Source organism: Motacilla alba, chromosome 1, assembly GCF_015832195.1.
Source record: "Motacilla alba alba isolate MOTALB_02 chromosome 1, Motacilla_alba_V1.0_pri, whole genome shotgun sequence".
Lineage (NCBI taxonomy): Eukaryota > Metazoa > Chordata > Aves > Passeriformes > Motacillidae > Motacilla > Motacilla alba.
Window position 1 is genome coordinate 3,954,110 of NC_052016.1, and position 23,126 is coordinate 3,977,235.

Here is a 23,126-nt window from a genome sequence, read left to right on the forward strand (position 1 = left end):
GGGAATGCTCAGCTCCCAGCAGCTGCAGAGGTAAACACTGAGCCCTGAGTTATATCAGAACTTTTAAAAGACACTTGAAGAGGTACCAGCACTAAGGAAGAGCTGCTGATGTGAGAAAGTCATTAACAGGCTATTAACAGGAAGCAACACACTTGTGCATTTCAGAGCTGACCAGGAACACGGATCCTCCAGGAACCAGGATACCCCAGCCTCGGGCTCCTTGCAGCTCTCCATCAGCCCACCCTGGAGAACTGGAGAAATCCAGAGTGGAAAAGCAGGTGGAGCCCTGTTTTCCAAGGAGGGGTTTGAAATCTTAGCAGAGCCCAAAGCCGGTGAGCCCCTGCGACAGTAACAGTGTCACACAACAATAAAAGCGTAACAATTTTAGGGGTTTTTACAACAGATATAACCAAATTGCACCGGGGCGGCCCCTTAACTCAGCGTCCTCAGCTGTGCCTGCATGGCCAAGTTCTTAAAGCAAAAGGCCTTTTAGACAGCCTGCACAAAGGCTTCCCGGTTTAGATAATAAATTGATGATAAGAGGAGGCAAGAGCAAATCCTACTCATCACACAGCCTGTAAGATCATTACTAGAAGAATCCCCTCAGTAATAACATTTACTGGGCTTCAGGAACCCAGTTTGATCTCCTTACCAGTACAGAACAGAAATAAAGGAGGAGAGGAAGGAACAGATGACAGGAAAGGTGTTAAAAAGCAAATTACTGAAAGTGCTAGAGCAAAGAGAAGAATAAAAACTGAAGTCTTTTACTTTAACAAAGAGAACAATTCTTAGAAAACATCTGCACAAAAACTTTACCTCGTGCTTTTGTTTCCCGTTCTCCTGGTGGATCTCCTCAGAGCCAGGGAATGGGATCCCCCAAGCAGAGGCACTCCCTGCCCCTGAGCAATCCCGGAGTCACACCAGGCTCAGTCAGACACCCCGAGGATGCTGAGCACATCCCATTCCAGGTAACATCCACAGCATCATGGACATGGGTAAACTGAATAACAAAACTTCCTCACGTCTCTGACTTGCCCTCACATCCCAGGCCTGCTTTCCCTGCTGGCCTCTTGGAGAATTAAAGTTTTATTCCCTGTATTCCTTAGGAGCATCCAGCCCTTCCTGCAAAACTCAATACCCAGCACACATCAATAGGTTCAGTGCAGATCAAAGGTGGGTTCAGAGCAATCAGATTTCTAAACCCCTAAAAGTTAAAGTGCAAAAACCATTATTAACATGAAAATTTAATTAGAAGAGAAGTCTGCTGGGGAGGGGTTTACTTTTTACATTTTACTAATTAAAACCCTTCATAGAGGGACTTACTTTCCTTATTCAGGGTTGCTGTATTGTAAGATTCAATATGGAATCTTTTTGCAAAGCCACATTCAAGTGTTTCCTCTGTGAAAATATTATTTTGTAATTTTTAAAGTCATACTGGTGGAATACAGAGAAACCCCTGCATTTCTCATGACTACACACACTGCTGGCAGAGCTGAACATAATTCAGGTCACTGACCTTCGGTGAACACAGGCAGGCCTGTTGCTAGCAACATAAAATATAAATACTTACTTAGAAACCAAGTTTTTTAATTTATTTACTAGGAAAATTATCCTGAAGTACCCACCATGAAATTGGGGTTATTAACATACTGGAATAGAATGGATTTAGACATCTGAACTATGCAGAGGCAACCAGTGATGAGGTCTGGTGTAAGACAAACTGAGCAAAAGATTCCTCAAAGACACAGATTTGGTGTTTTGTTTCAAACACTGCACAGTGAAATGTGAAGTACAATCAATCCAATTGGAATTAGATTAATAAATCTGCCAGAGTGCTCAGTGACTGACAGCTTCCCAGAGGGACAAAGCTGAGGAATTTCAGAATCATTGTTCTGCCAGCACCCAGCACATGCAGCGGTGCTTTGTTACCAGGGAAATCCCATGTGTTTAATGTCCAAATTAACATTCATCTGGAAGCTGAACACACCCAAATTCACTGCTGCTCTTGTGACCAACATAGGTGATGATCTATCTAAGGAATAATTCATGAGAATGAAAAGGGAAAAAAAATGGCCAAGCTGTACCGAGTTCTGCTTGGTATAACAACTCAGGTTCACCTGCAAAATCACAGCAGAAAATTAAAAGTAGATTATGATTCCAGCATAAAAGTCCAATATATCCCTTCCTTTCTGGGCACTTGCAGGTTCCTGTGTACCCCACAGATAAATTAATTTGTGATCAGCATCACATCTGTCCTGTTCCTAAAGAAGTCCCAGATCCCCGTCTCCACCTTTAAATTCTATGGGATTCTGGAAGACTTTTTAGCTGCATGTTTTTACTGAAACAGCAACTACTTTAGGACTACACAATCAGGGAATCATGGAATGGTTTGGGTGGGAAGGGATCTCAAAAATCATCCAGGGCCACCCCTGCCATGGCAGGGACACCTTCCACTGTCCCAGGCTGCTCCAAGCCCCGATGTCCAGCCTGGCCCGGGACACTTCCAGGGATCCAGGGGCAGCCCCAGCTGCTCTGGACAAAGGTTTTACACCTCATCATCTCTAGGTTTTAAAATTCATAATTCAGTAAAATTCAAGTACCTCTCTTCAGGTGACTGTGGGTATTCTGCAGAGCCATGAGCAGAGTCACATTCTGATGGCAGCTCACCCTCACACAGGGGGTGCAAGCTTCTCCTCTTAAACGTGGAAAGAGAACATTTAAAATTTGGGAATTGAGCATTTTCCTACATCACCGGGGAAAAGTCAACAACGAGCAAAACCGAGTTGATAGCAGACTTGCCCAGCACACCCCTCATCCTCCTGAGGAGCAGCAACGTGCACTGGGAGTTTCCACACCAGGACTTGTGAGATGCTCCCGAACCAAGCACAGCTCAACCCAAACACACCCAACCACGATTTTTTGTGCGCTGCAAACGATTTTCAGAGCTCCAAAAGCACTGGTTGCTCCGAAAGGAAGATGCTGTGAATGACTGCTTTCACTCTCACGCTGCATTTACACCATGTGATGCCAGAAGCCAGCGGTGAGGTGTGAAAGCTGGTGGGAGCAGCTTCGCTGAAATCACCCAATTCTCACCCAATTCCAGAGCTGGCACGGCACAAGTGCAGTTGCAGCAGAGCTGGGATTTCTCTCCAGCAGCAGCAGCCTCTGTCCTTCCACTGCTGCAGCTGCAGCGGGACAGGGGCACTCACAAACCGCACTGGGGGAATGGGGAGCAGGAGAAATCCACAATTATTGACCCCAGTTCAGCGCTCTGAGCTGAGATGTAGATGTGGAGTGGTGGTGTCAAAATACCCTCAAATGCACCCAAAACACAACCGAGTGTGATTTTATCACCCACAGAGCAGTGGTGTCACACCGGGATTAACCCGGGCAGATTTAGAGCGCAGTTTGAGTCTCTGAAATACCTGATTTATAACACACCCATTTTTCTGTAATACAAGATTTTTACAGCCTATTTAGGAAATGCATCACTTCTAAATATGAGCTGCTTCCCAGGTGTTTGAAGGAACTGAAATGTTAAATTTATAACTGACCCATCCAGCCAGAGAAGTCAGGATTTGTTTTTTTAAATATTCATTAATTCATGTGAACCCCAGAATAAAGCCTGTGGTTTCAGGAAGAATTAAACCGACACAGTGAAGGGGGGAGAGGAGGGGAAGAAAAACCCCACAACAAAGGTTGAAATACTTGAGATTTTTTAGATAATTTGCATCTGATGCTTTACTTACTCACTGACTAAAAAAAAAAAAAATTAATTTTAGAAGCACAAACTTCAAATATTTCCAGTCCACTGACCTTATAAGGAACCTCCAATTAGAGGGGGGAGTGGCTCTTTTTTCCACCCACTTAATAGTGCCAGACAAAAGTCAAACCACTGGATTTGCATTCCCCTCCCTCCACCAAACAAAAGGCAAAGATGCTACAGCTGGAATTGCCCATCCCCTGCAATATCAGGAGCATGGGAATAAAGTCATGTTCCAAAGTGGAACGTACATGAAGGCTGTAAATTAGTTTATCCAGAGAATATGAAATTTTTTGCAGAGCTGAGATTTTTTCTTCTGCAGGTATTTTTTTTCCTACCGATGTCCTCAACAAGGCCAATAATTTCATGTACAAAAACTGTTTCTGTTCCTTGTGGTTGGGAAAAGAACTTGAGAAATGCAAAGCCAAACATGCCCTGCTACAGAATTGCATTCATCACTTCAGAACTTCAGACCCAGAAGTCTCAAGGGAGCACAACCTTCCTACTTCTCCCTGAATTTCTGAGCCACAAAGGAAGAAGAATCACAGGAACACCTAAAGCTGCCTCAAATTTCCACAGAATGTGGCCAAACCACTCAATTTACAGATTTTTACTGCAACCTTGATATTACTACAGCTGATTGTTCTTCCAATTCAGTGGTCAGTGCTACTCCTCTCATTTTTTTTGTATTCTTTATTTACAAACTGGGCTCTGTTTCTCAGAGACCTGGCAAGGGAGGGGACTCAGGTGCAGCCATCTGAACTTTTTCATCCAGGACCAGAGCTGGAAAAATCAAAACCAACTTAACTCAGACCACAACAAACAGAAATATTTTATATATTTATTAAGATTCCGTGCAGCTGCTGTCCCATATTTAAATGAAATAAAATTTCTCCAGCTCCATTTTGGCACAAGACAGTTCTGGTGCTGCTCTCAAAGATTTGAAGTTACTTATTTCAAGCAGAACAATGTTTGTTGCCTTGGTACAGCTGTACCTTTAATCTTAAAAGTTTCCAAAATATTTTAATACATGGAGATAGGTACAGATTTAGTCTCCCAAATTAAAAAAAAAAAAAAACCCAAACAAAACCCACAATTAAATCCCCAAACACACAAAACCAATCACACCAAGGTGTAAGTGCTGGCTGGCTCTGTACAGAAATGGTGCTAATTTGTAAGATTTTTGGGTTAGTGGCTTTTTTTAGCCATGTACACGTTTGTGGGCATTTTTAAGGACTTTTGGACCTTTTCAAACACAACAGAAACTGCTGTTTAAATGCTGCATCTCTGGCAGCGCCCACAGACAACTGCAATGCCAAAACTTTGCCTTTCATTATTCAGATTTAGACTGGACAGACATAGCTGGGTCCTCTCAAACTGTTCTTCCAGCTCTTTTTGTTTGGAAAACACCACACCAAGCCCCACCTTTCTCCAGACATGTCAGGATAGAAGCACCAGGTTTAAAATCCTTGTTCGATACACTTTCAAACAGCAGTTCCTGTGAAGTTCATCAGCTCTGAAAACTGACAGTAGCCAGGTTCAGGCTCCACAAAAATCAGCTCCATTCAACTCCATGAGAATAAACAGAATTATTTCATTAAAATAATTATTTTTAGGCCGAAGTCTCCCATCAGCAAAGATGATGCTGATGTGGCTGCTGCGTTGCCAGAGCCCTCCCTGTGCCACACCTGGCACTACCCTGCTGTGAGTCAGGGCTGCAGTGCTGAAAGCCCAGGGCTGCAGTTTGGTCACTGCCCTGCTGACTCTGCACAGCTCCACACGGAACCTGACTGACAATCCCAGCCTTGGAAGGGACCTGAAAGTCACCCAGTGCCACCCCTGCCATGGGCAGGGACACCTTCCACTGTCCCAGGCTGCTCCCAGCCCCAGTGTCCAACCTGGCCTTGGGCACTGCCAGGGATCCAGGGGCAGCCACAGCTGCTCTGGCAATTCCATCCCAGCCCCTGCCCACCCTGCCAGGGAACAATTCCTCATTCCCAAGATCCCATCCAGCCCTGCCCTCTGGCACTGGGAGCCATTCCCTGTGTCCTGTCCCTCCAGGCCTTGTCCCTAGTCCCTTCCCCAGCTCTCCTGGAGCCCCTTGAGGCTCTGGAGGGGCTCTGAGCTCTCCCTGGAGCCTTCTCTTCTCCAGCCCCAGCTCCCCCCAGCCTGTCCCCAGAGCAGAAGGGCTGGGACCATCTTTATGTCCTTCCTCTGGGCTCTCTCCAGCAGCTCCCCACCCTGATGTTGGGGTCTCCAGAGCTGGAAGCAGCATTCCAGGTGGGATCTCACGAGAGCAGAGGGGGAGATTCACTCTACATGAAAGACATGAATAAATAAAGCTCCCACATTTTCCTCACATTGTTCACTCCAAGCCCTTCCATTTCTCAGAACACACACCCTGATCAGCTCCAAACGTTTCTCCCTAAATATGAATCATCCCTGGGATGATATTTGTTAACTTGCCATCATTCAGGATGGGTTTATGTCCCATCTGCAGCGCATTTGCCATGGCCTTATTCCCCGGTTCAGGAAGCGCTGACCTAGAAAACTCTCAGTGAAGGAAGAGATAAACTAAGGAACTTCAGGAAATTCTCACATCATCTGGGGATGGAGTCGAAACACCTTTTTCAGACTCACAATTCCAAGGTCTTGTTGCATTATCTTTTCAGCCTCCATCCATCCCTGCTGTTAAGCAAAATATTCAAACAAATCTTGGTATATCCCAAGGTATACTGACATACAGGCAGGGGGAGGTAATAAGCTGCAAATTCCTCCTTTTTAAGTGGTGTTCTAATCCATGAGAATAATTCAGGCATCCTATCCAAGTGATAACAGCACGTGGATGCAAGGAAGAAAAGCCACTGCAGACACTGGGTGCAGATCAAGCAGCAAAAGCTTTACTGGGTACATTTATTATCACACTGAATAGAGATTTTATCAAAGATTCACCTCCAAAAACACAGTTACTGGTAGCTCACTGGAGACTCCAGAATTTTTGTTCTCCTACATAAAGCCATTGTCTTTAATGTTAAAAAAATAAGATCAGAATGTGCTAATTATAATCTGATATGTACCCAAATTCCTTAGAATTTCCACCAAGAATTCCTCATCAAGCCTTTATCCATCCAAAAAGAACTCATCGTTTATGAAGCCTTCAATGACCAAAAAGCCATGACTCTTTCAAGTGAAGTGACTGCCAAGCACCCCCAGAAGTTGATTATCTCCTGCTTATTAATACAGAAAACAATGATTTTCTGAGCTTCGGGAATCGAACAAGAGCTTGGAGGTGACTCAGTCCTGGGTTGACAGGTCCTGGACGCGCAGCTCAAGCTCAGTCTGTAAATTTGGGATAACACTGGCTTGAATCTCTTTTGGAGGACAGGCACTATGGAGAAGCATGGAATTCACTTTGGATTATTCCCTGATGGCAGCTGGGCTCTGTCTAATAGAAGTCTAAGAGACTTTTATCCCTCAGTGGCATAAAAGGCCAGGAAAAGTCCCTCTAGCAGAGCTCTCTCACGTTCGTTTGGTCTGACTCTTATGAGTTCAAGAGAAAAAGTTGAACCTCTGGGACAAGTTTATGGGAACTTCACCAATTCCAGCACCCCAAGGTGGAGCTGACACTGATCAGTCTGATGCTCTCCAGGACGCTTCTCATTTGTTCAAGAAGTAGACACTGCACTAAATCTTTGACAAACTCATCCTTTTAAGTATTTAGGTCACAGTAAGACTATATAATTTTTATTAAATACCAGTATCTCTGCCAGCATCAGCAGTTGGTAAGGGCCTTACCAGAGAAGTTTGGTTTCCTGTAGCATTTTTTTTTTCCTTGATAACAATTCCTAAAATGGTTTTAATAAGGCAGGTTGCAGGAAGGAAATGAGGACAAATTAGAAAAAAAGAAAAAAAAAGGCTTTTAAATCCTGACCTTATAACCCTCCAAAGAGCACTCAGGATCACCAAGTCCAAGGTATCCAGGAAATAAAAAAAAAAGCAAGAAAACCTTTAGTGTCCCACTGAGGTTCACACTCCCAAGAATAGCTTGGGATGGATGGAAAGACTCCAAAACAAAGCCACTTTTCCACTTTTCCAGCAGATCTTTTCTTTACTCTTGTTCTAATGATACTGAGCTGGTGCATTCCATGGAATGATGAGCTGTGCTCCTTAGGAAAGACTGCTGGGAAAAGGGAACTTTTGATACAGTGCTGCTCCTGTTCCCATGCTGTGAAACAGCTCAAAAAGAGGGTCCTGAGTGTGCTCTGACATTCCAGGGGCTGCCCAGGGAGGTTTGGAGTGCCCATCCCTGGAGGTGGCACTCAGTGCTCTGGGCTGGGGACAAAGTGGGGATCAGGCACAGCGGGGACTCCAAGGGTTGGGAGGGCTTTCCCAACCATTTTCCAGATGATTCTGGGATTCTCTGATCCAGCAGCCAAGGCCTGGAACTTGCCCTTTTTTGCTCAGACATTTTTGTCTGAAATATTTCATGGACAGTCAACCCAAAGCAACTCAGGGAAAAGAGAAATTTGGCTTCAGAAGTGCCATGGAATACCAAAAAAAAGGGAATGGAGGGAGGGAAGACAAGCACCAAACACCAGAGCAGAATTCTGTGCCTAAGGAACCTCAGCTACTCCTGGAACTGAACAGTGCCATGAAAGAAACCACACAGAAACCAAGCAGGATGGACAGAGTTCACTGGAAAACTACTCAAAGGGATTACAAAAATTAAGAAAGAAAATCATCAGTGAAGCTGTGAGACACCAGAGATACAGCATTTATGAGCAGTGATTTTATTTACTAACTGAGAGGGAACCACTGAACACCTCCAAAGACAACCATGGTAATTCACACTCATGTTTAGGAATTCCAAAGATTGGAATGGCATAGAGAAAACAGGTCCCAAAAACTCAGAGAAGCAAAGAGGATGGGCAGAAGAATTTCACTGCTTTTTTTCCTGCCATAAAGACTAAGTGCATTGCTCAATTTTCCAGTTTTATTTGAAGTTACTTTGGATTGTTAAAATATGGATGGACATTCAAATGGATGGATTCAGATATTAAAGGATGAGCACTTCTGTCAACTTTCCCAACTAACGTGTAAATAATGATCAACAAAATTTAAATAATTTGGGCTAAAATACTGTGTATCTGAATGCATGGATGTGAAACTGGTCATCTATTTAAGAGGACAAGCAAGCATGGAATGTCCAAAAAAGTTTGGGTTGGTTTTTAACATGACTGGCCCAGCTGGTGATTGTGTGGAATAGAAACATTTTTTAATGTCTCCTTTGTAGAGCAGGAAGAAGAAAACAAAGCATCTTCACTCCACAATTCAGCATCTGCTATTGGCAGGTTCTGCTCACAGCTTATACAGTGAAAATAGAAGTTAACTTTGGGAACTTCAATTTGTTTTTCAGTTTGTCCAAAAAGGAAAAACACATTTTGTGTGTGCATGCCTATCTTAAGGTAATACAGAAGTCAAGTGAAAATTCAAAAGTAAATGAGACAGAGACAAAATCTGTATGTTGTATTGGTTTGTGGTATTGTTTTGGGGGGGATGCAGCAAAAATTAAAAACTTGGGGTTTCTTAAGAGGTTTTAGTGTTTAAAATGGGGAATTTTTTTCCTATTGGGGAAGAGGAAGGAGAAAAAACAAGCAACTGAGCAAATTACAGTAAGAGAGGAAAAAGGGGCACAAGCAGAAGTTAAAAAACTGTTAAAAAGGGGAGGAAAAACTCGAAGAGGAAGAGAAGGGAAAAGAGAGCAAGAAGAGAAGCATCAGGAGCCAGGAACGATTCCCAAGCTCAGGCTGTGCTGGGAGTGCACACACAGGGCAGCGGCCGAGCGCGGAGCTCGCAGGTTTGAGACAGCAACAGGGCAGAGAGGCAGAGCGAGGAGGGGACAGAGGTGACACAGGATGATTTACTGCACGAGGGGTGGCAAGAATTCCTGGGAATGGCGTTCTCCACGCAGTGCCAGTGCTCTCAGGGGCAGTTACCCAAGCCCTGCCCCTGCTGCTGCCCACCCACACAGCCCATTCCAGCATCCCCGCTGCAGTGTAACCCGACTCCCGCCCCCACACACCCCAACGGTAAAAATATAAAATTATCTATTTCAGCCAACTCACCCTGCGAGCCCGATTCACTGGCTGGGCTGACAAACAGCTGTGCCAGCACAAAGCAGGTGGGAGCAGGCAGCCCCAAGGGAGGGAAGGGGAGCTGCTCAAGGGGTCACTGCCTTCAAAGAACTCCTGGTTGCACTCTTTGCCTTGGAAGAACTCTTCCAACAATTTCTCTCCAAGCTCTTCCATGATCTACACCCTGTGCAGGAACTTCCCACCACCAAGCCTTCACCCATGTATGGATACCTCCAAAAAGAATTCATCATTTATAAAGCCTTCAATGACCAAAAAGCCATGACACACTTTCAAGTGAACTGATTGCAAATCACCCCCAGAAGTTGATTATCTCCTGCTTGCCAACATCAGCAGGTTAATGCTGGCCCTCACCCCTTGTAGATGAAACACAAAACCAATTCTTTCTTTTCATCTTTATGCTTCTTTTAAATCAATTCTTTCAAAGTGGGCATAGGTACACGTTTGGGGAGAGCAAGGTCATTTTCACCGGCCCCAGGAAAACACGACAAATCTGGGTGGGTGGAAGGAGAAAGGGGAGAAAATCAACATTGCTTGTGTTTTTCCTCTGAATATGCTGTTCTTGCTGTGCTGCCCTTCAGCATCCTCTCAGCACTGGAATTATGTCCCAGCCTATGGCCTTATCTCATTCCAAAAGACTGATCTGGATGAAAAAGATTCTGCTTGAATTTCCCCCAAATTTAAGAGGGTGTAGCCACAGAAGACCAACAATTCCAGTCTCTATTCCCCAGCTCCAGTTGCTCTGCTTCCCTCCACTGCCAGCACTACCAGCAGTGTCTCAGGGCTCTGTCACAAGTTTGGTCAGCTGAAACCAGAACACATTATCTTTAAAGAGTTTTATTTAAGACATTTAGCTAGTCTTCTCTCTAAAATCTAAGCAAACTCAAGCACAGAAAAAGGTGGGTCACACACCCAGTGGACACTGGCACACGTAACTCTCTGCTCCCCAAACTGGTCACTCCTTAAGGCTCAGAACTCAGCCCTGCCAGAAAAATTGGAGCTTTTGGACTGATAAGATGGAGCTGTGGATGTCCCATCCCTGGAAGTGTCCAAGACCAGGTTGGATGGGGCATGGAACAGCCTGGGAAGGTGTCCCTGCCCAGGGCAGGGGGTTGGAATGAGAATCTTTACAGTCCTTTCAACCCAAACCATTCCATGATTCCATATTCCAATCACACAAAGTGGGCAAATCCCATAAATGCCTCCTTCCCCTTCCATAAGAAAGAAGTAGTATAAAGGTCATATCCATTGAAATTCTCATTTATTCATTGCACAGATGCTTCTCATGTGCACCAGGAGGAGAGCACACAGAAAACAACCTACCCAGTCAATCCAGCTATCCCAAAATGATACCATTTCCTGAAATACCCCATCACTTTTCCCAAAATTGAGGTATGAGGATCAAATGGGAAAAGAGGTTGCGAATTAAAAATCAGCATTTTTTTAAGACAAACTCCGTTGGGGAAAAACGAGTTCGAACTCTAATTCCCCCAAATTTCCAAGCAAATCCTAAATTCCTTGAGCAGACCTCTATGTGGATGTGCTGAGTCACTCTCCAACCTTAAGAGGCTGCTTTTTCAAGTTACAGAGCACTCGGAATACAAACTCCAGGCAAATGAAACTGCAAATGCAAAGAGCATCCTGCTATTAAAGCATCAGACACAGAAACCCTTCAGCTCGGCTCCGCCCGCTGCATCACCCGGTGACTTTGGGCACTCACCGGGTCACCAAGGGAAATATAAAAATACATTAAAATAGAAAAAGTTTCTTATGGAAAGAATGAGAAAGTTCTGGAATGGCTGTGTGGGGGGTGGTGGAGTCACCATCCCTGGGTGTGTTTAACAAAGCCTGGATGTGGCACTGGGTGCCAGTGTTGAGTTGAGGTGCTGGGGCTGGGTTGGACTCGATGGTCTTGAAGGTCTCTTCCAACACAGTGATACTGGGAATTCTGTGACTCTGGGCACTCACCAGGTGACTCTGGCCTGTCACTTCACCTTTGGCTTTCACTCCCTGCTGGAGAACAGCTCAGGGAGTTCTTTATCTCATAGAAAGGACACAAAGCTCTAGAAGATGCCAAAAATCCCTGAATTCCCTCTCTTCATCCCAAAAACCAGGAGCTCAGTGCCTTAGGTCAGGCTGGCAATAGGATACGGAAAGTTTGGGGGGATGGGGTTTTTCTGTATGTTAGATCCCAATCACTGAAAAACTTTTCCATGGGATGTTGGAAAAATCCATTAGAATTTACTTGATTCAGGTACTAAAATGTGGCATGAGAAAGTCCCAAACCTAAAACCAACTGCAGGGTCTGGACAGCGATCAATTACTAACTTTCACTTTAAAAAATTAAATTTATATATTTACTACACGATAAAAGACAGTTCAGACCACCAAAAGCAAGAGATGACTCTCCCTTTTTTGTTGGTGCTTGAGTGCTTGACTTAGTTTGGGAATTTTTATGGAAATAATGAATAAAGTCAAGTGTAATTCCACAGAGACAATCAAGACTGAAATGCTGGGAGGAAGACCACGCTCCCAACCTAAGGAATATAATCCAGATCTGTTTTCTCAAGTACATCAAGGAAGTTTACGTATTTGGCACTGTCAGGTTGAGGGTTCAGAGGTTTCAGAACACACCTAATAACGAACACAAAACTTAGAAATTGCATTCTGGGCCCACTCTGTGATTGCTAAAAATGTATCTCGAGCTTCAGCCTCACCTCAAACCACAGCCCTCAGATTCTTTTGTTTTATGCAAACAAAAATAAGGCAAAGATGAAAATTAAGATTTGTTTTTTAAAGCAGCAGTGGTCCAGAGGAAGAAAGTAACAGCAAATCAGCTAAAGAAACCTGCATCAGAAAATACCAAGAGACTTATTTTCAAATATGGAAGTCTGAACATCAAATTCTCCATCTCGTTTCAAGGTCTTGCATAGAAAGTTCTCACATTTCAATAAAATTAGGTAGGAATTACAAGACCCAAAATCTTGAAAAAAGAGTGAGGCCAACACTTAAAAAATACTGGGTTATACTATGCAGGCCCAGGATTATATTTCTAAAGTAGAAAAAATAGTGACAAATATTTCAAAAACGAGGAATGACATAAGGAAGGTCAGGTAAGTCCACCCCCTCTCTTAGCAGACTTTGGAAATACACATTGAAGGACAGCAAATACAAGCTTAGGAAATCTTTGTCACACACACACACAAAATTAGTGACTGATCTCAATCAGAACATATTCCTGATTTAAAAAATAAATAAATAAATAAATGGAAGTTATTATACTAGACAGAAAAGGAGGGTTAAAAAAAAAACCCCAAACAAACCACCCCAAGACAGAAAATCTCCTGGCCTCAGAATGTGAGGCCACCATGAACTCCTCAGTGCCAGGAGGAGATTTAATGACATGAATTGATACTCCAGTGTGGTCTTTCCTTATTTTCAGATTTTAAAAAAATGATTGAGGTTGGGTTTTGTGCTGTGGAATCGAAGCCCCAGACCCTGCCCTGCCCAGAGGTCACTGCTCACCTCCCTTTGGTGGTCCCAACGCAAAGCACCCCGTGTGTGCTGGCAGGAGCCCTCAGAAAAATGTCCCTTTGTCACATCAGGACATTCCTTCTCCACACACCAAACCCAGGGTCCATGGCCTGTGGCACTCCATCTTTCACATCTCAGCTAAACTGAAAGAGGTTTTCCAATAAATCTGTTCCATTTAAGTGGCATTTCTGTAAGTTTTGCAGGAGGGGTGATTTCAAGATGCATCACTGGAACTTTGTGAACTGTAAGGAGAACTTGTTTTCTCATTTCTTGAAATAACTGAGTGCTGATTAAGAACATCCAGCAGAAAACCAGAATTAAATACTCACTTTATGCAGGTGGAATACAACCATTATACAATAGTTACACAACTCTTTCTTTGCATAATAAGAGAAAAAAGTGGGGTTTTTAAACCGACTTTCAGAAGAGAGAACTTGACAACACCATGACTTGGCCAACTGGCTTTCCTTGCTTTATTGGCTTCTGCTATAAATTAAATGGAAATATTCTAGCAAAAACTTGGGTTTGTGTTTACTGTGTGGCAGTAACAAGTAAACGGGCACTGGGTAGAACCTTCAAACCCACTTCCAGAAATCTGTGTCCAACTCTAATAGGAGAAAAGCATTTCTGGTGCCCATCACACAGAGCAAAGTCCTCTGGACTCCAGACTGAGACCCAGAGCAGTCAGAGCTGCCAGCAAGCACCAAGGAAGGCAGTGCAGGGCCTGTGCTCCATCTGTCTCCACCTGTGCTCCTGGATTTCTCAAGGTTTCAACACCGAGCTCATAAAGTTTTAAAAGGTCCATGCTGTGAACACGACTCTGGTTAATTTAACTCCACAGAGATACATAAATGAATGTTGTGATGGGTCAGAGACTGCAAGGCTCACATGGACACTGCACTGCGATCGTGGAAAACACAGCTGAGAACATCCCCAGACCAGTCCTGCAGGATACAGGGCCAACCTTCCTGAAGGGCCACATCCCAGAAAGGATTTCCATCCACACCTCCAGATTATGAGTTTTAGACCTTCTCTCATTAAGCTTTTGTACAGCAGACTATCAAATTACAATAATTACCAGAACTCACAACCTTTTCTTTACAGAAGAAAACCCAAACCACAAACACACGGATTTCCCCAAGGCTGAAATTCTGTAGAGCAGCACGTGAGGAATGGACAGGGACCTCCAAGTCAGGAAATCTGACACAGAAAGAAAGAATATTTACTCCCTGTTGTAAATACAAACCAAAACAGAAATCAGATCCCAAGAAAGGTCTCCGATTAATACAACACAAACTCAAGCAATTCTTACTTGTCCTTTTAGAAACTTTACCTGTGTAACACATCTCTTATACTCTTTTCACTCAGACTTCAACTGAGTCATTTGTGAGTCTGTCTCTAGTAGAGATGGTTCACAAAACACATTGATTCACTTCGAATTGAGGCTTTATAATTAAATTTATAATTAACCTTTATAATTAATAAACATATAGTAAGCTTCTTAAAAATAATAAACCACCACAGAAAGTTTAAGGAGCTACAAGAGTCATTCCAAGTGAAGCTGTAGTAACAGGGTAGTTACCACTACCCAGAGTTGCACCTGATTTTGGGGCAAAGAGCCAGGAAAGTTTGGAGCCTTTGGTTAGAGCTCGACTTCAGCAAAAGTTTAAAAACTCTGTCAGGGACAGAGACAGGGGGACCCACAGCACCCTCAGCAAGGGACAAGACACAGAGCTGTGTGGGGCAGACACAGAGCAGGGTGGCATCCAGAGGGACTGGACAGGCTGGAGAGGTGGGGCTGGGAGAGCCTCATGGAGCTCAGGAAGGCCAAGAGCCTGGGCTGCCATGGGGAATCCCAAACACAAACCAGGCTGGGTGGGGAAGGGATGGAGAGCAGCCCTGGGGAGGAGGTTTGGGGTGCTGGTTGGTGAGAAGCTCAGTGTGTTCTCAGCCCAGAACCCCCCATGCCCTGGGCTGGGAAAGGGATTGGGATTGTATCCCTGTGCCCCCACAGGTGATTCCCCACCTGCAGAGCTGCCCCAGCCCTAGGCCCAGCCCTGGAGGAGCTGGAGCTGCTGCAGAGAGCCCAGAGGAGGCTCCAGGATGAGCAGAGGGATGGAGCAGCTCTGCTGGCAGCAAAGGCTGGCACAGCTGGCATTGTTCAGCTGCACAGGAGAAGCTTTGGGCTGAGCTCAGGGTGGCCTTGCAGGGCCTGAAGGAGCCCTAGGAAACCTGGAGAGAGACAATTTCCAGGGGATGCAGGGACAGGACACGGGGAATGGCTCCCACTGCCAGAGGGCAGGGCTGGATGGGATCTTGGGAATTAGGAATTGTTCCCTGGGAGAATGGGCAGGGGCTGGGATGGAATTCCCAGAGCAGCTGGGGCTGCCCCTGGATCCCTGGCAGTGCCCCAGGCCAGGTTGGACACTGGGGCTTGGAGCAGCCTGGCACAGTCTTGCTGTGCTGCCCAGGTGTCCCTGCCCATGGCAGGGGTGGCACTGGATGGGCTTTAAGGTCCCTTCCAACCCAATGGAAGGGTTGGAATCCTGGGATTCCATGAAAAATCTGGTTTTATTGGGAAGACAGAGACCCATAGGTGCAATCACACACACGCTCAGCATTTGCAGGAATGCTCCTTCTCCTGCACAGGGCCTGCCATAACAATCTCAGTTTCTGAAGGAACACTCTGACATTGACAGAAAGTCACCCCAAGTACAAGAGCACAGAATTCTAAGCTCAGGAACATCTCATGATGGTGAAAAATGTGCATTAAGCTGTTATTCCACAACACTGAGCCAGTGTTTGTTGTATTTATGAGTAACTTCTATAGCAATGAAAACTCCCAAGATCTTGTAACATTAACAAAATCAATGCATTTCAAACACTAACTCTGGCACAGCATTACATTAATGCCTAATTATCCACAAGTTGGAAAGAATAACAATAAAGAAGCCAGAATCATGATCCTGGAAAGTTACTGAGCTTCCAGTATCAATCAGATTTTGAAAGAGTGTATGGAAGGTGATTTGTCTGTGACCACACACCCCCTCAATGTATTTAATGTCTAAGTCCCATTCAAACTGCATTTAAAAGCTGGAATATATGTGGTTCTACAGCTGTAAGTAGAGAAAAGCTGTAGTTATAACCAGACAGGGCAGAGATCAGTGTGAGGGAACTCTCAGTGACCAGGAAAACACAGAACTGAGGAAGTACCAACACATTCACTTCCCTGACAATATTTCTCTCCTCTTTTAACCCTTCCTCGAGTTTTAACTCAAACTGAGACCAGGGGCACAAAACTGCTCTCTCTATAAAGGAGATGCTGGGTGTTCCAACAGGACCACAGTAAATGAGTTATTAGCAATTTATGGAGTTCACAGAAGCACAAATCAGGAGCTGAACACATTCATGGAAGGGGGATTTGGAATGAAGTATTGTTTGCAGTCAGGAAACCACAAAACCAGTGAACAACAGGTTTTTGGGACACTAAGATTTAAAAGTTTCACTGGCAAGTTCAATTTAATTATTAAAATTATTTACTTATGCTTGTATGAACCAGTCATCCTACTAATTTGATTTTTTTTCCAGTAACTCAACAAAATTCAGTCTCATTTTTTTCCCATTATTTTTTTGAAGGAATGACTCTGCCATCAGAAATCAATTTGTACATTTCCATCCCTCTCTTATTTCACCATCCAAACAGTTACCAAAAAGAAAGAGGAAACTTTTCAACACAAAGAGGTATTAATGTATTATTAACTATTCCTTTAACTGACTCACAACACAGTCTATTTTTATTTGCCTCTGGGGGAAAAGAAAAAGGGGGGGGGGAGGAAGGAATACTAGGAGGCTTTGGAACTTTATGTAACAGCAATTGAAAGCTTGGTCTCTCACAGCTGGAACAAAACTGACACTTAATGGATTTAATTTTACTTTCATTTACTCAGTTTCACTTTCAGGTACTTGGTGCCACCCAGACCTGGAAACTTTGCACGGAGAATGTTTACAAATAAGTGTCAGCTCGTGGTGCTTCAGTTACAGAAGCATTTCCCTGCCTGTCCAAAATTCTGAGCTGGGATTTCACAGATTTTGTTTTCGTACAGGGGCCTGAAGCAGCAGCAGTTTCCCACTGTATGGATGCAGGCAGAGCTGACTGGGAATTGTCTCCCACATTTCCCTGGCCCTTCCAGCGGGGGCTCTCCCCAGAAATCATAAGGACAGAACACCTTGGAATAAACAAGGAGATGGTAAAGCCAATACCCTTCAAAGGGAGCCATTCCAAGGGTTAGGACACAGCAGAGCCCTGCTCTGAAGGAATGAAATCCACTGGTACCAGCAAAAGCAGCCCAGTTATTTTTCCAGTCATTCTGGGATAAATGAGAATTAAATGCAGAATTTTACCTTCCTTCCCCAAAAGAGGAAAAGATGGATGAAGCAATGGATAATCACTGCAATTCTACTGGAATGTTGTGTCACCTTGAAGAGGCAGTACTGGGGAACTCCACATATGGAGCACGTCATTGTGGAGATAACCATTCCTGATTTTCCAAAGTTTCTCTGGTGTTTTTAAGGCACCCAAAGACTACAGTTCCCATAAGCCTCCTCCTGAAGGACCCATGGAGGTGAGGAAGGGAAGGAAGAGCATTCCCCTTCTCCTGATTACTTCTTTCTCCCCCCAGAAGCCCACAAGAAAAGCAGCTGGCTCAGAGAGGTGTTTGGTATTACTTCAAATAATAAAAATAATAACAAATAACAAAAAAGTCTTAGAACAAAGAAGAACTCTCACTGCATAAACATCAAGAGTCTGAGTAGCCAGAAAGTCATTACATAATTTTTGTGAAAATGTATTTCTTATCAACCTCTTTGCAGAGATGAAACTGTAAACTCAACAAATGATGTATTGTACTCAGTTATAAAGACAAAAGCAGCAGTTCTCTGTAAATAATCCTATTCTACAACAACAGATCTATTTACAAAAGGATTTCAGAAGTTATACAACTCCCATAATATAAAGGTATCAGAAAGTTTTGTACTTTAATGTGGAGAACAGCTCTCCAAATGGCGTTCAAAATGACCATGGAAAGGCTAAAGAGATACCAGGCTGCAATTCTCACCCCAAACCACAAACTGTCACACAACTTTCAACCTGCAGTCCCACAGCCAGGCTTAAAAGCACCTGAAATGAACAGGTTTTAAGAGGAATTCCCAAAAGATAATCTAATTATAGCAACAAAAAGTGCTTTTTTTTTGGTACCAATTGTTTTTAGTCTTCAAATCAGCACCCATTTGAGCTCAGATGAAGCTGTGAAATGCCTGCATGGCAAATAAAAGCTCCGTTTTTGAGTGTTTATTCTTTTCACATACCATCTGAGCAGGTGGTCCAGTTTCAAACATGACTTGAAGATGTGGCACATGTAAGCAAGTCTGTCCTAATTAAATGTCACTTGAAAAGCTCCGCCAAGGCACAGTTTTTCCCGGACACCAGTGGTGCTCTGGTGCTTTGTTTAAACTATCAGCCACTTTGCAGGAGTCTCTGACGGCCATCAGGTGCTAATTCCCACCCTGCACCACCCCCCAGAGTCCCAAACTGGATCAATTCCCGGTGAGTCCCTGGTTGTTTCACACGTGGAAGGGAATCCTGCCCATAAATCGGCGCTGAAAGGGAGAACTCTTGGCTGCTATTAAGTAAAATTATCCTTGTCACTGTCCAGCTGGGGGAGGGGATGCCAATGACAAGTCCTAAATCCACCCAAGTATTGATGCAGAACTGTAACACTCGCTGCTCCTGTAACCAGCCCTACCTGTAAGCCTGGAAACAATATCAAACTCTTGACCTAATGCCCTCCTGGCTTAAGAAAACCCTGCTGGCTCTTCAATTTTGAACAAGATATTCTTGCTTCGCCCAAGGAATATTCCAAAGCCATGAATTAAACTCAATAAGCTTCATAAACTTGGATGGAATTTTTAATTCACAGCAGAAAATGTAAATTTAACACTTCACACACATATTCTACTTCAGACTGCAAATAAAAAGTCTAGTTCTAAATAATTCATGCAAGCCAAAAACATGAAGTGTAGCCTACAAAAGTATCTATATATACACATGCCAAATATATATAGATAATAGTTAACAAATACTAGCTCAGAGTTATTTTCAGTGTTATTATTCTAATTCTATAAAGTATAATTAATTTTCCAAAAATATCCAACCTACAGAGGTTGGGGGAAGGGCGGCGTGGAGAAAGAGAGAAACAAGTTTACCAAAACTTTTCAGGGCTACAGACTATTTCTAGGAGGGAGGTTAAATTCTGCTTGGTTACAGGCAGAGAATTAAACACTACCAGAAACTAAATGTTTACTAATTTATTACTAGACATCATCTACGTGTTCTTCAACTTCACACACCTTTCTTGAGGAAAAGGTAAGGAAACACCACGAAGATAATAAAAAAAGTTGTTAACTTGTTCAAACCCAGGCCCCCATGAAGCTCCATCCACCTCAGTGTGACTGCAAGTACCTCCTGGCAAAAGTTAACAGCACACTCTCATTCGGATTCAACCAGGATGGTTGTCAAAAACACGCCTGTCGATTTATTTTGGTGTCAGTTACTCTGTCTTCGTTGATTTTAAATATCAATAAATGTTCATTTCCCCCGATGGCTGTGGAGTAACAGGAGAACTAAGTAACAGCAGCAATCTAGAGACACGATCAAAGAAGCCCTACGTGGTCTTTGGACGGGCTAAACCCAAAACTTCAAAGCCGACGGAGATTCACAAACACGCCAATTTCTAAATTTCGAATTCCAGGACTTTAAAATGCGTTTTGTGATCCCGCGGCGGCGGGAGGGAACTCTGGCCACTCCAGAGCAGCACCCAGTGCATCTGAGAGGAGCTCCAATTCCTCCAGCAACACAAAGCTGAATCCCTAAAAGGCCGCGGCCAGCTACTAAAATATGGAACCAGGGAATCATTAACGATGGAAAAGACCTCCGAGATCATCGAGTCCAACCTATGGCCACCTTGTCAACCGCACCATGGCACCGAGAGCCACGTCCAGCCTTTCCTTAAAGACCTCCGGGGACTGTGCCTCCACCACGTCCCCGGGGAGTGCCCGTGTGTCCCTGCCTGTCCCTGTGCCCGTGTGTCCCTGCGTGTCCCTGTGTCTATTCCCAACGCTGCTCCCTCCTCCTCCCCACCCCCACCGAAGGGATGACAGGCACCTCGCTCAGGTAACTCCTTCCCCATCTCCCTGCACCTTCCCCACCCGCCCCACCGGCCCCTCACAGGTGCCGGGGCATCCCAATCCTCCCCTACAACAGGTGATGCTCCAAGTCCTGCCGCCCTCCTCGCCGCCAGCCCGGCCCGAGCCCTCGCACCCGCCCACCGCAGGGCGTTGCGCATAACACCGAGAGGCTCCGGGCGAGCTCCCTTCCTCCATCGCCGCTCCCAAGGCCCTGGAAGCCACAGCCGCGCTCCAAGGGGAAAAAGGCCGCGGGCTGCGGAGGGGCGGGCGGGGATGGATCCCGGCCCTGCCGCCGCTCCCGCTCTAAGATGGCAGCGAAGCGCTGCGGCCCCTCCGCCGCGGGCCCGGGCGAGGCGGCCCCGGCTCGTCCCGCGGTGCGGCGTCTCACTCACCCGTGCGGCGGCTTCTCCCGGGGCGAGGCCTCTCCCTCCGCGGGGCGAGCGCCGGGCGCGTCCTCCCGCTCTTCCCCGGGGGCCTCGGCGGCGGCGGCGCCTCCTCCTCCCTCGGGCCGCGGCTCTGCCCGCGGTGGGAAGGGGAGCCCGGGCGGCCCGGCGGGTCCCCGGCCGGGCTCTGGCTGTTCGCTGCCCTCACAAAATGGCGCGCGGTCCAAACCTGCGCAGCGCCCGGCGGCGGCTCGGCCTCGCCTCGGCTCGGCTGCGATCGGCGGCCTGAGCCCCGGCCGGGAGCGCGGGGACAGCGGCGGGGGGAGCGGGAGGAGCGGGAGGAGGAGGAGGAGAAGGAGGAGGAGGAGGGGATGGGGGGAAGCGCAGCGCCGTACCGAGCCCCCGGGAACTCCTCGCTCCCTCCCTCCCTCCCCCGCCTGCCAGCCGCTACCTCCTCCCCCTCCCTCCCTCCCCGCCCGCTCCTCCTTCCCTCCCTCCCTTCTTCCTCACGAACCGGCTTCGCTTCCCGCACCGCCGCCGCCGCCGCCTCAAGCCCGGCCGCGCATCCCCGGCGGGACCCTCGGAGCGCACTTTTTTTGCGTCTCTTCTTTTCCTTTTCCTTGCGCGGTGGAGGTCGGAAGAAGGAGAAGAAAAAAAGAAACTTAAAAAAAAAGAACGCCCGAGATTCTGGTGGAAATGGAGCTTTTTGATCTTGTTTTTTTTAATTATTATTTTATTTTATTTTAATTTTTTAATATTTTTTTAAATTTAAAAAAAAACCCAACTGACAAAATGGCGGCGGGGGCGAGCCTGTTGCCATGGCAACTGTCAATCACCCGCGGCCGGGCGGGAGACGGCGCTGACGTGGGGAGGCAAGGGCGGGCCGCGCTCGCCATGGCAACGGCTCCTTCCCCCTCCTTCCTGATCCGTGCCCGCCCGCCCTCCGGCTTGTGACGGTGTCGGCGGCGCTGCGCACCGGGATGGCCCCGGCGGGGCGGGGAAGGGGAGCGGCCGCCATTCCCCGTGAGGGGGGACCCGGCGGTTGAGGCGGTGCCGGCCCCGGCCCGCAGGGGGCGCCGGGAGCGCGAGGCCGAGCCCGCCGGGGCTTCCCGCCCGCCGCCTGTGGGGAGGGACGAGGCCGGGCACGGCCCCCTCGGAACCCGAGACGTTTCCGAAAAAGCGTTCAAAAAACGCACTGCAAGGAGCCCGGAGTGCCTGAACCTGCCGAGAGAGAAGGCTCCTCTCCCCTCGCCATTGCGTCCACGAGTCTTTCTCGATCTGCTTAAAAATATCACCCAGAAAAAACGAGTTGGAAAATGTGCTAAAAGTCGTCCGGTGTGGGAGCCCCGACATGCTGGGGGAGTCACAGGAGTCTAGAAGGTTTCTTTGCCCTCAGAATTGCATCCAGGGGTGTTTCTCGGCCCCTCAGAAAATCTGTATTACCTAAAAATAAGTTTAAAAACGCACTATAAGTCAGCCGGTGTGGGAGCCTGGAGCTGCTGAGGGAAGGCTCCTTTCCCCTTAGAATTCTGTCCAGGGTTTTTCTAATTCTCATCAGAAAAAAAATCCATTCTCCCAGAAGTGAGTTAGGTGTGGGAGCCTCAAGCTGCTGAGGCAAAGCTCCTTTCCCCTCAGAATTACATCCAGGGTTCTTTCTCACCCCCCTCTGAAAATCAGTATATTCCCCCAAAATGAGTTTAAAAATGCACTAAAAGTAGCTTGGTGTGGGAGCCTTGAGGTGCTGAGGGAATCACAGAATAAAAGGCTCTCTTTCCCTTGGAATTGCATCCAGGGGTCTTCCTCATCTCCCTCAAAAAATCAATATATTTCCCAAAAAATTAGTTAAAATATGCACTATAAGTAGCCCAGTGTGGGAGCCACGAGCTGCTGACGAAAGGCTCCTTTCCCCTCGGAATTGCCAGATCAGTGCTTCCAGCCTAAATCTGTGACAGGGGGTTTTTAATGTTTTTTTTTTATTATTATTATTATTTTTAATTTCTGGAATGCCCACAAAGATCAAAAAGTAGAGTCTGGCCTTTATCTAATACTTTA

The 23,126-nt window shown here is 45.9% G+C and overlaps 1 protein-coding gene across 2 annotated transcripts in view; it reads right to left on the reverse strand.

The window, feature by feature from the left end:
- The window catches only part of DYRK1A (dual specificity tyrosine phosphorylation regulated kinase 1A), a 73,917-nt gene extending 51,261 nt beyond the window's left edge, over nucleotides 1–22,656 (reverse strand). Inside the window, exon 1 of one of the 2 annotated variants that reach the window (XM_038129894.1) lies at nucleotides 21,589–22,656. The gene's annotated coding sequence lies outside the window, so the exon portion shown is untranslated. Of the gene's footprint in view, nucleotides 1–21,083; nucleotides 21,522–21,588 lie in introns of those variants that run through there. The other variant, XM_038129884.1, reaches the window with a different exon arrangement.
- Nucleotides 22,657–23,126: the final 470 nt, after the last annotated feature.